The sequence below is a fragment of the Rissa tridactyla genome, chromosome 2 (assembly GCF_028500815.1).
Source record: "Rissa tridactyla isolate bRisTri1 chromosome 2, bRisTri1.patW.cur.20221130, whole genome shotgun sequence".
NCBI lineage: Eukaryota > Metazoa > Chordata > Aves > Charadriiformes > Laridae > Rissa > Rissa tridactyla.
The window spans coordinates 100,181,445-100,192,282 of NC_071467.1; positions in this window are offsets into that span (position 1 = coordinate 100,181,445).

Genomic DNA, 10,838 nt, shown 5'->3' on the forward strand with positions numbered 1-10,838 from the left:
TAAGGAATGGGAGAATTTAAAAAGCATTCTCTCCAAATGTTTCTCGCAGTAAAAACAGAAAAATGGGGATTGAGTGCTGTCTTAGTGTGATCTCTGCATGAAGGCTGGTAAAAAATAGATAAGAACATAAGGGAAAATGATTCCATATGGAGGAAAAAAAAAGGTGGAAATCTTCGGGAGATTTTCAGTTTACTTTTAATTTAAGTTTACGTATATGTGTGGTTTCATACAATTTCAGAAGTAGACATGAAAATAAAATGGCAGAACTTGTTTCAAAAATGATTTATGAACATTGCCCCTCTGATGACATATGCCCAAGTGCACCATGAAATATTAAGTGTGAATCCCAAGTAGAATTCCAGCTAACGATAGCAAAAAAACCAGAGGAATTCACAAAGAACGGAGCAAAATCTAGCTAGTATATATTGATCCTGATACTTGAAGTTGTTTGAAGCTTGTGGCTCTGTGTTCATTAATACCGTATCTGTGTATTATCAAATAACCTGGCAGTATAAATTTGATCTGGATCACACATAACTGTATTATGGCACTTCAGTTGAATTACTGAGAGACCGTGTTATGCTACTTATCCTGGCTTGATACTTGATGCCGGATTTATCTGGCTGGTGGAGGTCGGATGATAATTATCTGATATCTGCTAGGACAAAGATATACTACAAAACTTTTTGTGTAAATGTGAAGAGGCGGACTGAGCCTGTGCTGGTTCAGCATTTTATGTCATGTGGCTTCAATGTTATTTATCCTATACCTTAAATCCGATTTTCCTTTTTCAGGACTTGAAAACTAGTGATTTTAAAAGTAAAGACAAATAAAGGGACTTTCCACCCTCCAAAATATCTTTAGAATAGATTCCTGGGAGCATTGTTATACATTGAGGATTTGAGCAGTTGTGACAGCTTCTTCTGTCTATCCAGTTTGAGTCTTATTCTACTTCTGAGATAGTGGAATTACATACTGGGCCATAGCTGGCCTGATTTCCAAAGCTGTAACTGTAAGTTACAGTCCAGTCCAAATGGAGAAGTATTACAAGCATGTAAGTATTTGCACACTTTGACCTATAAGATACAGTTACTGCTATAAAAACAGCACTGAAATGCTCTGTCTTAGCTACAGGAAAAAGTATGCTTGGTTCTAATGCATATTGAACATCATAACTCCAAAGGCTGAAGACCTAGCGATTTAAACAGTTTATGTGTTTTTTGCATATTTTCCCAAGTATTTGCTTTTATCTCTGATTTATTTCCCTTGACCATGTTCTGCTACAATCAGTAAGTTAGTCTCCGTAAAATCCCGATTTCAGCTGATCGTTCTTCAGGATAAAATAGAAGGAGTTTCAAGAATTTATTTAGGGTAGGCACGCCACAGTGGAACTTACTAGTGGATTGCGTACTTATTGGTCTTATTTTAAGTATTGTGTTTGTGTAACATACTTTTAGTAAATGGTAATAAACAGTAAAATTGCCATCAGAAGGCTGCAATTTTCCTGCTAACAAGTGGGGAATAGGAGAAATAGGAATATGGTTTAAATATTTGCATATTTTTAATTCTATGGATAAATGCATCACTGGAAAAACATTTCCTTAAGTGCTTTGTGGAACTAGAGTCTGTAAAAGTAAGAGGATTTTTTTTTTTTTTTAATTACAAATACACTGAAAAGAGCGCTGAAGTGTGCACAGAGATTTTGAGCACATTTCAACAGCTAGGTATTTTCAAGGGTTGTGGTAAATATGCTTCTGTTTTATCATGCAGTGCTTGATTTTACTAATGGATAGTATCCCGAAATGGCAAATGGAGATTTTGTCCTGTGCTTAGGAAAAGATGTATCTTCCTGAAGACGCATTTTTCCTCCTTATGTGAAATATAACTTGGTCAGATAATTTCTGATGTGTACCTAAGGATTGAATAGAAAGGGAAAGGTGAGTAGAAAATTTTTTTTGGGGTGTGGTATTAGCTGAAAGCCAAATAGCAGGCAGAGATGGGTGCTGAGATTCTTGTTTCTTTGGAAGGATCTCGCTTTTCGTTGTGCACTTGTCAAAGGGAGGAGTGCATATTGCTGCTCCAAATTCTCCATTTCATAATAGCATAGAAGTGATATTGAAAGAATGTGACCTTTACTTAATTGTCTTTAAGGAAACATTCAATGTCAGAGGTTTCTCTTACTGATTCCAAAACCTAACACATTTTCTTCTCTTCATTTGTTTGTTACTGTCTCTAAACCTAATCTATAAATAAAAATAAATCATTAAAAATACTGAAGGGATGAGGTCTATGTGTATTGGGCATCTCCTGACCCGTAGGAAATTTGGGACCTCAAATCTTGGAAAAATAGTTCTAAAGAGATACTAAACAATCTACCCCATTTTGTAGATGTTTTAATTAAGCTTGTCATATTTATTGAACCCTGGCTAGAAATTAATATTGACATAGATTTTTGGAAGACACATGGAATTGCTTTAGTAAAATGCATTCACCTCCTTCCTAAAGCTAAAATGTTTTCTTTGGGGAAAAAATGTGAAAGGAGTTGTTCTGTGACTATATATTCTGTGCTATTAAAAAGAAATATATGTTGCAAGGTAAAAAGTGCATGGATACGCATACAGGTATATATAGCAGGCACAGCCCATAGTATTTTCTGTGCAGACCTCTGTCAGCTATCCCAGGGTACCTGGTAGGATTCTTATACCTTAAATACTTACAAATGATAGCTATATGGGACATCCAGTCATATAAGCAAAGAAGAAATAAATAACTGTTATTAAAAATGAAAACAGCTGAAGAGTTTGAAGTAAATATTTTAAAACAGAAATAGAAAAAACCATAGTCAAGAAAACTTTTTGGTAGCAAACATTCTAGCCACTCCTTGAAAGGTCAAATACATTAAATTGCACACCTGCAGCACATTTGTGTTTAAAAATTCATTAAAAAAAATATTGAAGCTGCATTTCTCTTCAGTCTCTTCTCTAATGAATATATTTGCATGTAATCACAGCTTTTCTCCTTTAGAGCTTTCTTACTCATTTCCTAAGTCCTCAATCTGTAACCTGATCTTGTGGGCTTTACAAAGCTGAGGCCAAAGTCATCATGGAAATGTCATGACATTGCCATTATCGGAAGCGCCTAGTCATTATAAATGGCCAACACGGTATAGCTTTGTGACTGAGCAAGAGCAGTAACGTCAGATACACTGTGCGGCTTGTTACATTAGCCATAGATTTTGGGTAAACAGGAAGAGGTAAAGGAATGGTTGCCTGTTTTTCTCCAGACCCTTCATTAGTGCCATCCGGGGCTTCATTAAACTTGAAGACATGGGAGACATTGCACTGCTTGGCAGCTTACATATAACCATCCCTGATGTCTTTATGCTTTTTCATTGTGGTCTGTGCATTTTACTTTAGTTTTCTGAAGTGTGATTATAAAATTATTATTTGAACTACTTCAAACACAGCTCTGCTCAAGGGATGAAGGCTTCCATATTGTTACAATGTGCCTTGGGAAGAAAACCCAAAACCACAGCACTAAGCCAATAGGAGGGAGTGGAGCACAGTCTTTGCATCGCTTTCTCTGTATGGCTTTTCTGTTTTGGCTCTGGTATTAAAGCTTGGGCCTAATATTCCCTGTGGACCATATTTCAAGAGCGTTTGGCTTTATACCTGTGAAACATACCAATACCGTCCTACCTTGTAGACACCGGAAAAGATCAATTTTTCATAGTGAATAAAATTAACTAGTTTGTATCCTTCATAAAAATGAATATGCTAAATGGAGGTAGTTAAATTTTTTAACATTGTAGACTAAAAGTAATTCTTATTAAAGGACTGAAGTTTTACTTAGATTATGACATTTCTTCCTTTAAAAAAATCCCAACTACCTGCCATGAATTTTCTGCAAAAAAATCTGCTTCTCTGAGCATGTATCCTGTCAACCTCCGTAACCTTTTGAGTCTTTAAATCAATCTTTAAAAAGTGGAGGAGACATCTGTATCAGAACTAATACATTTGTACACTCACATTTGTTGTGAGGGATGCAATCATAATGGTAAAGAGTTCTAATCTGTAATATTTCTCTAAATCTTATAATAAAAAAATATTTCTTGTGTGTGGGAGAAAGAGAGCCAGGTTACAATTAAAGAAAAGAAAATATCATGTTTTTTTGATGTTTCTTTCTTGTGTTTATAGCAGTGGAGCAAAAAGATATTGTATGTTGACTTGCAAAATTTTGTGAGAGAAACAGTGTGGTATCACGTTGCAGCACTTTTTGCTATTATGGCTCTTGAGTTCGTGTGTAGACAGATCCTGTAGCTGGATCCATTATTTGCAGGTGGCTGTGAGATGAGGATTCCAAATGATTGAAATAGGATGACCAGGTAGCAGAAGTTTTTTTCAGTTCACACCAGACTTGTTCTGGAGATAAATCGTCTTTCGGTAAATCAGGTAATGTAATCTCCAAAATTCTTCCTGTGGTAGTCAGTATATCTTCCACAAAATCTTCTTTCCTATGTGGTTGCATGCATGCCAGAAATCTATGGCTGTTAAAAAACCAAGCGATTTTAATCTTAAACAGTGTCAGCAGAAATAAATCCATTTCCTTATTAGAAATAGTGATGATCACAAGAATGGAAAGGCAAAGTGGACAGTCAGTTTTCCTTGTGCTCCAGTTTTACTCTCTACCATGTATGGACAAACGTGAAGGTTTTGTAGCTACATTGGCAATAGTAGAAACTGCAGGTATTTGGTTTAATAAAGACTTCATTAATCCCATAAAACCTTAGTGTGAGGTAGAGCTGCTGTTAACTGTTCTGACTGACCTAGATGTGAAGAACTTTCAAAGCCTGTAAACATGCCAGCAGTAACTGACTGTTCTTGCACATTCCCTCCAGCCACCTTTTACTGAATTCACAAAGGTTTTTAATTTAGATCCCTCATAGCTTTTAAAGGTGCTCTTAAAAAAAAAAAGATTCTCTCTCTCTTATTTTTGTGTCTAATTTCTTCTATTCAGAACATGAATCTGGGAGGGGGGAAAAAAAGACGACAAAAATCTTTGACATGTGGAGAGAATTTCAAATTGCCTTTTTCCTACTGAAATGGAGCCTACAGGTTTTTAACAAAAGAAGAGTAAAAGGATCAATCAGCTAGAGATACAGCTAACTTATCTGACAGGCCCATGACAGTGTTCAGTGCTCTCCACCGAAAATGTTGTGGAGGCATATGATTAGTCTGAAGGTTTTTTTCCTAAGAACACCAGGTCAGAGAGGCCTGCTCGCCTCTGAATAAAAGCAGACACAATTGCTCTCACATTGTCCAGGACTGCATTACACATACACGCCTTAAAATGACAGTGGAAGAAAAAAGTCCATAGTTAGTGTAAATCCCATTCAGAAAAATACACTCCTAGTTTTCTGTAGGGAGATAGTCCTAATGTCCCTGTTTTGTGGTAAATCTGTGGGATTGTGGAACTAGTTCTAGAGGTTTGGAATAAAATTAGTAGTGCATATGTCACTATTTCTGCAGGAAGAGTTTTAACACAGTATCTTCTAATACCTTTGGAAATGGGACTATTTCTGTAGCCTTAGTGGAGTATGACTTTCCTATATCCAAAAGCATAGGCCATGTGCATAGACTCTACACATAAAACATATGCTCTATTCTACATCTCTATTTTAAATCCTGCAGAATCATGCACAGATCATACAACCCTATGTCATTTGTACTGGCTTTGGTTTCCATTTCTCAACTCTGTATACCTTCTGATCCTCCCCTACTGTGACACCACAGGAGAAGCATTCTACTTTTTGCTAAAAGACAAAGATTGTTTACCCTCCCCAAATCCATTGGTCTGCCAGCTGTGTTTGTGTATCTAGAAGTAATAATGCACGCGCTTGCATGCAGCTCACAGGCATACCTCATTTGCTTCTGGACGCATGGTCTAGCTCAGTCCAGAAGTTTATTGCACAGACACGTCTATCCATACACATACCTAGAAACATCCCATACAAGCATGTGTGCATACAAACCCAATTCAGAGGCTTGCTCCACGTAACAGCTGTCAGGCTCTGTTAAAGGTACAGGAAAAATTAGTAGGCCGCTCCATGTTGATTTCTAATGCTTTTGACAGAGTAAGGTTCTGCGCAAATGATGAAAGGAGTCATCTAGCTGCTCTTATCCACATCCCTTGGACTCTTGCTTTCATGCTGTGTTTGTGATAATGGAAGACCAGCTAATTTTTGCACATTGTCAAGTGAACTTGGGTGAGGTTTTTCAGTAGGTCATGATGCACTTAGGATACATGATCCTATGGCCAGTTTTAGAAAAATGCTACCGTCTTTCCTACGAGAGTCTTGATATGATATTGAATTAGTGGAATCTGTGGGATGCAGCTTGGTACAGCTCCCCTTGTAAAGCATACTCCTGTAGATTTAGGAAAGAAACAACTTCCAGGTCCTTTCTTTGAAATGGCGAAACCTACTGTTTTGAACAATGCCAATAGGACTTGGCAAAGAAATGAGATAATTATAAGGGGATAAGTATTTTTTGCCACACTTACAATCTTGCTGCTAATGAACATTGCCTGCATGAACATGGCAAGTAACAGAGAAATCATTTACCTGTCACTTTGATCCACTATTTGAGAACCTAAAATATACTTGTTTCTCTGGCAAAGCCTTCTTAACTCATTTTAATTTGTGATTTTACTTCAGAATTTTATCTATTGGAAGTATTATGTTGCCTTATCCTGTTTTAATCTTGGCAAAATCAACATGGGGATCTAGCAAAACTGAGAATAGTTATCTATCTCACTGCTAATAACTATGAAAAATGCTATCAGTCAAACAAATCTTTATTATTAATAATGTGTGCACTTTCTTGGCAGAATAAGAATTACATGTCACATTCCCTTGAAGCTGCTTGCTACAAGCTACTCTGATATTTTTTGGAACAGGCTTTGTGAAAAAGAGGAGGCATGCATCATTCCCTCAGGGTGTCAGCTCTCTAGGTTGCTGGATGACCCTGGAAACAATTAGTCCCATATCCAAGCCTAGTCCCACCAAGATCCAGACTGCATTCTGTCAGGTCTGAGATCCTGCTCAGATGTTCTGTGACAGCATATGGTGGGATGAGAAGGGAGTCTTCATATATATATGACTAGACAAGTCTATTTAAGGCTGAAAAGAGAAGGACTAGATATTTTCATATACTTAAAAGAAATAGTTGATACAAAATATTGGTGTGATGTTCTGCCCAGAGGACTCTCTAGCTTGGGAACTGGCTTGCTGCAGTTGGAACCCAAGAATATTTTTCAGATACTCTCAAGGACAATCTGGGCTAGAGGTATTGAAGATACTAGCACAAGCCATGGACCTCTGCTGCCAAATCGAGATTTGGCAGTCACTTTGGAATTTGTCCAGTCAAAGAAAGAAATTGTATCTGACAATTGCTTTTAACTGTGTGTGAGTAATAATGAATCCAGAGAAACCTGATGGTCAGGCACCACTATGAAAGCTGGAGCATAAATTCTTATTACTGAGTGGTCTACAGTTTTGACTCATTCATGACAGTGTTGCCTTCTGCTTCTGAGCCTCAACTCACCTCTTTTGTTTAGCCTGAGAGCTGTTTCTCAACAAGGTCCACAATTCCCAGAGATACAGGATCAAGAGAGAAATACTCCAACATTCCTGAGTTAAGGGGAGACTGGATCCAGATTTTGTAGGAGCTGTGGTAGAAAAGAATAGTTTCCTTGTCATGCTGACCGCTGTGCTGGAAGATTTTTGACACCGCATTTGCTGTTGCTGACTAGCCAACTTGAGGCCTGTTGTCTACCAGTTATCTACTCTCCTGTTTCTTTTCCTGCAGTTCAACAGAGAATCAAAGCTAGCTCTAGAGATCGAGTGAAGAGACATGGAATCTCTTTATTACTTTGATGGCTGTAGACAGCAAATAGTTGCAGTATTTCAATTTTATACCCATCAGCTATCACCTAATTTAGTGGATACTCATTGATCTCCAGCAGAGAATTTTGAAATTATAATCAGTATGAAGATGCCACGGAGGAATAATAATAAACCTCTTAGGAGCTGGAAATACGTTTAATGAATCAAGAGGCTGAGTAAATAATACCACATGTATGTGGTGGGAGCTGTCTGGATAACTGTGGTTACAGCACCAAATAGCTCCTAAATAGCCTACAAAATAAAAGAAAAGGAGATTTAGTCATTATTATTGGAGGGTCTGCTCATGGGACTATATCAAATGCAGTTACAACAGCATAAAACATGAGAAACATGAAAGCTCTTCTTGTTTCCCTTTAAAAAACAAAGTGAACATTTTATTTGATGTTCTGGCAAAGCATGTACATGTTTGTATATGTGAGGTGGATAAAGACATGGGATGAAAGTGTGCAAAAGAAACATCCAACAAAAAGTAAGGAACACTGATTCCAGAGGAACAAGTATTGCCCAGTTGAAGGATTGGCAACAAATGCTTGGTTGACTCTTGCTGGTATCTAAACCACTGCTTCACCCAGCTTCATGTATCTGGGCCAGTGCCATACCTCATCAGCTAGTGTGACTCAGGCCACAGAGGTGGGCAGATGAAGAATCTGAGCCACAGAAGGGGCTGGAGTACTTCAGCCAAGCCTGTGCTGCGTAATCCCAGCTCTGATACTGATCTGGGCTTCCTGTGGTCACATTCCACAACATTTTTTACCTCATTAGCTTCATCAGTAAAAGGAGGTGATATTTATCTGAGGGCTTCATAGGAATGTTATTATTAACTAAGTTGTGCTTAAGGAGATGTAATGTGATTTCTGCACTGAATCTGACAACACCTTCACCCAACAAGTGGCTGGGGATTTAATAACCTACCCTCACCCAGACCTGTGACACAGTACCCTGAGCAGTTGTATGTGATCAGTCTCTACCAAGCCATGTCTGGGTCTCTGTGTTGGGTGCTGTTTCTAAAGAAGAGAGGTGGTAATGGGATGAAGATTTTCATCTGTCTGGCTTAGGTAAAGCAAGTGAGTTAGTGGTTCCACAGCTGTTTTGGCAGCCCTCTCTCCATGCTGCCTTTCTGCAGGAGAACGTGTGGAGCAGAGAGACAAACTGCGGTCAGGAGTTTGACTAGGTGACCTCTGAGGCCCTTGCAACCTGCATGATTTTGTGATTGTATGATTTGAGGCATGAGTGAAAGTGAGCTAGTTTTAGAGGTGTAATAAGGAAACAAAGGAAGAAGCCAGAAGTCTGTGACGATTCCTTCCATCCTTGCTGCTTTATTTTCTGACAGTTTCAGAAGATTAGAGGACCATGAGTATGTGTGTGTCTTGATTACAGAGTGGTGTCTAAATGAGCAGTATCCAGCTTTTTTGGCTGACTTCTTTTAACGTTAGAAGAGGATTGCATACAGTAGTGCTGCTCTTCTCACATGACAGCAACTACAGAAGGTTCGATGCTTTCTGGAAGTGTGCTGCTCACCTGCTCCGCTGTATACGGTGCACAGGTGAACCCCTGCAAACAAAAGAGCTACCAGCAGGTTCTGGCTGCAAGAAGAGCTCAGACTATGCCTGACAGCTGCCTTTCTTGGTGGCCATTCACATCCAGCAGAAGCAAAGGTGCAGGGCAGGTGATTTCCTCTGGGTATAGCAGTTTATTCCCAGCTGCCAACTTTCCTGAAGATGCCTTGGCCCATATCAAACAAACGCCACCAGTGCCTCATCCGCCCCCAGTCCCCCTGGTTGCACCTGGCAGTCTCCCATGTTGGCCCTCAGGACAGACGGCTTGCCCCGGTGGACTGTATGTGGCCCACGGGCTGTAGGTTGAGGAGACAGATGGCTCTTCTGCCTTGATTATTATTATTAGTGCTATTTTAAAGGCCCAAGTGGCGGGGAGAGCAGATTCACTGAACGCTTGAACTCTCTGCACTCGTTTGAGCTATGTGACCAGGCAGCGGGTAAAAATAGAAGCGGTGGCTCCCCTGGTGCAGCCCCTTTCCCGGCGGTTCCTCCCGGCGGATGGAGTCATGCCCGCTGCCCCGCTTCAGCAGCGGGAGCCCAGCCGGCACAGCCAGCTTAAAAGGCTGTCAGGGGGTTGGCAGGTCATCCGCCCAAAGGCAGGAAAGAAAGGGGGTGGGAGGGGGGAGAGGGAGAAAAATTGAAAAATAACCACAAAGAAAACAAGCTCTTTTTTTTTTGAAATTGGAAACTTTAAAGAAAAAGATTTATGAACCTTCGGGTTTATGAAACCACCTGGTGCTTTGGAGTTCGCTGCTGGTTAAATTTGCCAGTTCAAAGTTTGGTAGTTGTTTCCCTCCATTAAAGAAAAAAAAAAAAAAGACATTTAGAATAGTCTAATTCCACATGTGCATTGATCTTTTAAAGCTCATGCCCCCTTTAGCTTTGAGCTCAACTTGTAAAAATCAGAAAGATTTAGAGGGAAAAGCCTGTTAGTTTTTAAGGGCGGCTTTACCATTCGCGGTGGGCATTAAGAAGTGCCGCCCCTGAGCTCCGCCGCTGCCGTCTGCTTAGTTTCCTCACCGGTGCGCGGCGTGACTTGTGCTGTGTTTTGACAGTTGGTGACCTCTGAACCCCCCCGCTCCATAAAATATTTAGGCTGAGGATGCTGGAGAGGAGCTCTCAGACGCGGTGGATGGGGGCTTTTCTGAGACAAGCCCTTCACCCGTTCCCCCAGCCCACGTACAGCAGCGGCGTTTGAGCCTGTAAGTTTTGCTTGCGCAGACATTCTGGTCAGGGACTTCCCCCCACGCCTCTGGTTCCAGGATTTCAAAGAGAAAGGGGGAAAAAATGAGGGGAGGGAAGAATAAGCGCCTCGG